This window comes from Panthera onca, chromosome B3 (genome assembly GCF_046562875.1).
Source record: "Panthera onca isolate mPanOnc1 chromosome B3, mPanOnc1 haplotype 2, whole genome shotgun sequence".
Taxonomy (NCBI): Eukaryota; Metazoa; Chordata; class Mammalia; order Carnivora; family Felidae; genus Panthera; species Panthera onca.
This window is the reverse complement of record NC_138344.1, coordinates 136,436,734-136,442,961: the sequence shown is the minus strand read 5'-3', so window position 1 is coordinate 136,442,961 and position 6,228 is coordinate 136,436,734.

The window sequence follows — 6,228 nt, the reverse complement described above, 5'->3', positions numbered from 1 at the left end:
TGTGTGCGTGCGTGTGCAAAAACATTTGCTTTCAACCCCCTGCATGAGCCTAGGCTCCAGCCACGACAGGAGGGCGCTGGTCCCTTAATCCCATCTCCCCACCTTCCAGCACCTGAGCCAAGTGGCTTAGCAGACCCTTCCCCACCTGCTTCCCCCTTTAGCCCAGTGAAGGCCACAGGTGGAGGGAAGAGGGCAGAGCAAGGCTGAAAATACATGTCCTCATTGTTTGCTCTGCACAGACCTTCTTCACGGAAGGCAGTGTTGACCTAGCTTTGTTTATCTTAATTGCCCAACGCTCTGCAAAGTGGAAAGTTGAATACAGGGCCCTGAGAACCCGGGTAAGTGGGATGGCAATCATTGACTTCTCACTGCGTTTCTGGAGCCGGTTTGTAGAGAATGAATTTAAAATTTTGTATGTCTTGCCTATTGTTCGATGTGAGCACCGTTAAATTTTTCTAGACTTAGTTTGCTATACCCTAAGATTATGGAAATACTTACTAACCAGCATTTTCTCGCTTCTGTAATCTTGCTTGCTTAACACATTCTTCCCCTTCTCCCTTCCCCCTTTCTCTCCTGCCACAAGTAACGGACAAAGCCTTCCCGCCAAAGGACAGACAAAGGATGCCCAATCAGAGAACAACAAATGTCTTTACTTTAAAATCAACCAATCAGGCCCCTCATAACCTGAAACCTCCCCGATGCTAATTGTCTCTGTCTATAAAAACGCTGTACCAACCCTGATCGGGGCCTCTTAGCGTCACTGGCAACAAGTGCGCGGAGGTCCAGGTTCGAACCTGCAATAAACGACCCTTGCCGCTTGGCTTTGACTTACGACTCTGGTGGTCTCTTGTGGGGGGGTTTCGCAACCTCGGGCATTACAGGTTTGTTTTTTGTTCCCAGCCGTCTCATTGAATTATTTCATTTCTCTTTGCCTGCCATTAAAACAAGCATTGCATTGCCAGGAGCGGGAAAGGAAAGGGAAATAATATTTACGGAGCCTGGGCTTCCATGGCCCATGTCTCCCGTAACCTTCCCTGGAACCGGGGGAGGTCCAGATTATCATCCCCAGTCCACACAGTGGGCGAAGTGACTGGCCTCAGGTTCTCAGCACTGGAGGCAGATCTGGGATCTGAGCCCCGGCCCCACTGCAGGCCTGGAAACCCTCATGGACATCGGGAGGGAGAAGGGAGACAGGAGGGAGCCGTTCCTTATAGAGTCGAGCATGCACTACCCTATAACTAGCTTGTCCGCCCAAGAGAAATGAAAACAGGTATCTGAGTGCTCACTGACGCTTTATTCATAATTGTCAAAGCTGGAGACACCCAGACATCTGTCAACAAAACCTAATTGTGGTACACCCATACAGTGGAACTCTACTCAGCCAGAGACATGATGAATTTCAAAAACATGATGTGGAACGAAAGAAGCCAGACGCGAAAAAAGGACACAGTGTGTCCTCCCAGTCTCTCCGCATCCTAGAAGCCAAATGGACCCGTAGAAACAGAAGTCGGAGGAGAAGTGACATTCGGTGGGAGACCAGAAGGCTGATGGAGGGAGCTTCCCAGGCTGATGGATCTGTTCTCTTATCTCCGTCAGAGCGGCAGTTACCCAGATATACACAAATGGAAACACGGGTTGAGCTGTCCGCTGAGGGTTTATGGTTTTACTGCATGTAAATAACACCTCAGCAAAAGCAAACACATACAATGTAAGACAGAGAGGCAGCGACCACGCAGGTCAGGCGGTAGCAGTGGAGAGGGGGAGGGAAGGGAGGGTTCAGGGGAGGTTTCGTGGAATCATCCTATTTATCCTCTCTGAGCCTCGCCTGCAAAGTGGATATAATGAAACGATCTTTGCAGAGCTGTCGGGAAGAGCACGGTTTGTGCACACGGTACCGGGCACCCGGCAGCCAGGGAAAGAATGAGCTGCTTTTACTGGGATTAAACTGTGAGCAGCTGGGGATGGGGGGGTGGCAGGGTCAGCTCCCGGGCAGTGGGACCGAGGAGAGAGGCCCCTGCACCTGCCAGGCCGAGTCACGGGGGGGAGGCAGAGCAGACGTGATACAATCCCCGTCCCTCGGTGGCTCAGTCCCCGAGCTGCCGTCTTCCCATGAGCCCTTCCCCTTTTCTCGTGGGGCAGACAGGGGTGGCAGATGGGGGCTGCCGCTTTGGGCGGGGGGCAGGACAGCCTCGCTCCAGGTCCTGGCTGTGAGCCCACGGCCCCTCTCCTGGGGCTGGGCCAGGGGCCCAGGGGAGGCTTCCCCACAGGATGATTTCCAGCTCAATAGACGAGCAAGTGGTTTTCAATCTAGGAAGCCGCATGCCCCCCACGCACATCTATAGCATTTTATGGGCTTTCACCCTCTCACCCTGGCAAGATCCCTCGGCCATCTGATGAAAGACATACTCAGTTTCTGCTTCTTCCTTCTCTCCACCTCGGTTCCCCAAGCAGACTTCGAGCTCCTGTTGTGTGCTCAGCACAGAGCCAGAGTCGGAAAACAGGCAGTCCTGCCCTCAGGTGACTGCAGTCCGGCGTCAAGGCTGAGCTCTGGGTTCTGTGCCCTTGCCCCGCAGGCACACGGCCTGGTTCCATCTATCCCCCTTCGCCACTCGCCAGCTCTGTGACCTAGGGCTAGCTGGCTTTTCTATGAGCCTCAGTTTCCTCATCTATAAAATGGGGGTAACAAAAGCACCCACGTCCTAGGCCTATGGGTGGGTGAGCTAGTTCTGGGGCAGCACACGCTCAGCTATAAGGAACGGCTCCCTCCTGTCGTGAGGATGAGAGAATTCATCTCCCTGAAATGCTTTAGAATGGCTCCTGGCATGCACGAGGTGCTTACTAATTGTCAGCTCTCACCATAAATACTCCAAAGCTTGCTGTGGAAGCAGCAAGGAGGGAGACGTCCCCGGGCACGGCCACGTTGTGGGGGTGGGAGGTCAGGAAGGCTCCTCGGTGACTTCATCCGGGCCCCGGACGTGATGACTCAGGGTGTCCCTCCCGGGACAGAGCGGCCTGTCCCAAAGCCTGTCCCAAGGCGGCCTGTCCCAAAGAGGCACTGCTGAGAGGGACCAGGGGAGGCGGTGTGGTCTGTGGTCACAGGCACGGATCAGCAAACTTGTTCTGGAAAAACCAGGTAGTACAGAAGCCTAATTTTAGGCACAGCAGGCCCACGGTTTCTGTCACAACCATTCTATTCTGTCACCGCAGCATGACAGCAGCCGGGAACGGTAAATGAACGGTGTGACTGTGTTCCCATGAAGCGTTCTACGTGGACGCTGATTTTCGTGTTACAAACCCCTTCCCCATACCACCTTGACCTCTGCTTCTGTTGCCACACCCCCCTCCCTGGCTGTGACCCTGCTGTCCCTCTTTTATGAGGACCCCATATGATGATCAGGGACAGAGGAAGAAAGGGAAGGATGGGGGAGGGAGAAGGAGGCAGACTGGCCACACTGTCAGCATCAGGGTAATGCTCTGTGCCTCCGTTTCCTCATCTGTACTAAGGGGATATATGCCACCCACCGTCCAGGATTAAAACAGAGCCCAGCAGGGGCACTTGGGTGGCTCAGTCGGGTAAGCATCCCACCCTTGGTTTCTGCTCAAGTCGTGATCTCACGGTTCGTGAGCTTGAGCCCCGAATCGAGCTCTGCTCTCCCCTCTATTTCTCTCTCTGCCCCTCCCCCCACTCTTGCTCAAAATGAATAAACTTTAAAATATAGATAAGTAAAGAAAACAGAGCCCAGCAGACAGTAAGGGCTTGAGAAGTATCAGCCACACCACACGTGGTGACAAGCCCACTGGAGTCAGTCTGGGTCTCTGTCTCCCAAAACGAGAGCAGCGAAAGACTCCTTAAAACCAAGCAAACAGAAACTCTTAATGTCAACAGGAATGAAGACAACAAGGTAAATCGTACCATTTCCACCCAAGGTCAGAGCTGGGTAAGTTCAAAGATCTCTAATTGCCCTCTTTATCTGAGCCACCCACGCAGGGCTCGAATTTCTGGAAAACAAGTCCCAAAGTCCTTCAGGGTCTCCCTTGGCCCCCGTGCAGGAGCGGGTCCTGCACGTCCGGGGCTCGCCAGGGTCCCTAGGAAGACCCTTGCCACACCTGCTCCCTTCCTCCCCCAGAGAGGGCTGCTGGCACCGTGTCTAGGGACAAGAGAAGAGAATGGGCCTGGATCACCGCGTCGTTGCTGGAATACAAGTGCATGCTTTCCGAAGGTCGGCTAGCATCGCTAAGAGGAGAAAAGAGGAGCCCGTTGGCCAACATGTGGCAATTGACCATCCTAAAGGAAATAGCGCCGTAGTTGAACGGGATAAGTTGAGCCTCCCAAAAGCTGAGAGGCCATGATGGCCATAATGGCCCATAAATTCAAGAGAGTAAAGTTAAAGTGCAGGAAGGGTTAGTTATACCAAAAACGCTAGCTCTCTTAACTTCAACACGTAGGGGTTAAAGCTACAGATGTGTGCTCTATGCCTTCTACCGACTCTGTTAATAGAACACACTTACAACGCATGCGTTGGCCTCCTTTTTCTCTGAGTAAGGACGAGCCGAGAAGGCTCTGGATAAGCCAGACATTTCCAGAAAAAGCAAGAACCGAACCACACACAGGAAGCAGGCCCAGAGGTGCCGTCCAGGAGGGAAGAGGGCCCAGTAGGGGGTTGCAAGTTGGATGATTTGCAAGGTGCCAACAGGCCGCAAATTCACGGCGCAAACTGAACTCGTGTCCTGGGAGAGAAAGCCAGGAGCACCCGACCAACCCTACTAAAGTGAACGGGCTGGGAGAAGGCAGACACACACGGGTGTCCGTGACATTCAAGAGCAGGCCTGGTGTAAAACACCCCACGAGCATCAGTTCCCTTGAGCCTCTCTGAGAAAAAGACCCATTATCCCCATTTCGCATTGATTCCTCACAATTCTGGGACAAGTGATACCTCTTCGGGGCACCTGGGTGGTTCAGTCGGTTAAGCAACTGACTTCGGCTCGGGTCACGATCTCAGGGCTCGAGGGTTCGAGCCCCGCGTCGGGCTCTGTGCTGACAGCTCAGAGCCTGGAGCCTGCTTCCGATTCTGTGTCTCCCTCTCCCTGTCTTCCTCCCTTGCTCGTTCTCTGTGTCTCTCTGACTCTCAAAAATAAATAAACGTTAAAAAAATTCAAAAAGCAACGAGGGATACCTCTTATCGCGTGTATTACGGATGAGGGAACCGAGGCAAGCGGTGAAGCTTTTGCAAAGGACAGCCGGTGGTGTAGTTCAGGCTTGAACCCAGGCGTTTAGCTCCTGAGCCCGTGCCCTAACCACCACCCCACGCTGCCCCCTGAGGAAGGGAGCCAGTGCCGGGGGACCAGAGAGCGCGTGAGAGCTCCAGCATTGCAAGGGGCCGTCGGCACAGTCCAGGGAGCTCTCCCAATGGCCCCGAAATGCCCCTGAAGTACGCCCCACTCTCCTGACCCGCCTGGTCACCCTCCCCCTCATGCCTTTTCCACTGCAGACACAACAGCTCAGCGCTCAGGCTTCTCCCACCTCTAGGCAGGGCCTGGGGACGGGGAGGGGGACCCCAGAAGCTTCGTATTTAAACCAGCCCACGGGCTCTTCTGAGGATGCGTTCACTCCCAGCGCATCAGCTCAGAGGCTGCAATCAACAATTCCAGCAGTAACCAAGCGGACCAGACCTGCCCCACCACGGTTTTTGGTTCATGGAACGCTGTCCTCGAGAAAGGTCACTGGGTGCCCCCTCCCAACCAGGATTCTATCCCAGCTCAGTTTCCCCAGATCATCCCACCCCTTCTTCCTGGATCAGGAGCCCTCTGCCACCAGCCTGCCCGCCCGCGCTGAGGCTGCAGAAAATCCTAAGACAGTGGGGATGGGGGAGTAGGAGGGCGGGGAGGTAAGGAAGAGTTGAGCGTGGAGTCCTGATTCGAACGGGACAGGGTCCCTGAGCCCCTCACGTGGCCCAGCCCCTGCTGGGACGTCTGGCATCCCTTCTGCACCCAGCCAGAGTCCGGGACATACACCTCTGCCATACACGCAGACCCTTCTCAGCTTCTGTGGGGGTCTCATTGGGCATTTGTCAGGTGGCTCAGTCCTCCCCTCCACGGCTGGCCCTGGAAACCCACCGAGATGCTGGGGCCAGGCCGTGGGCTAGGAGGGGGACTGACACCTGTTGTCTCCTTTAACACTCTGAGCCCAGGGCCACCCTCCCTCTGACAGAGGCTTATGGACACAGCCAG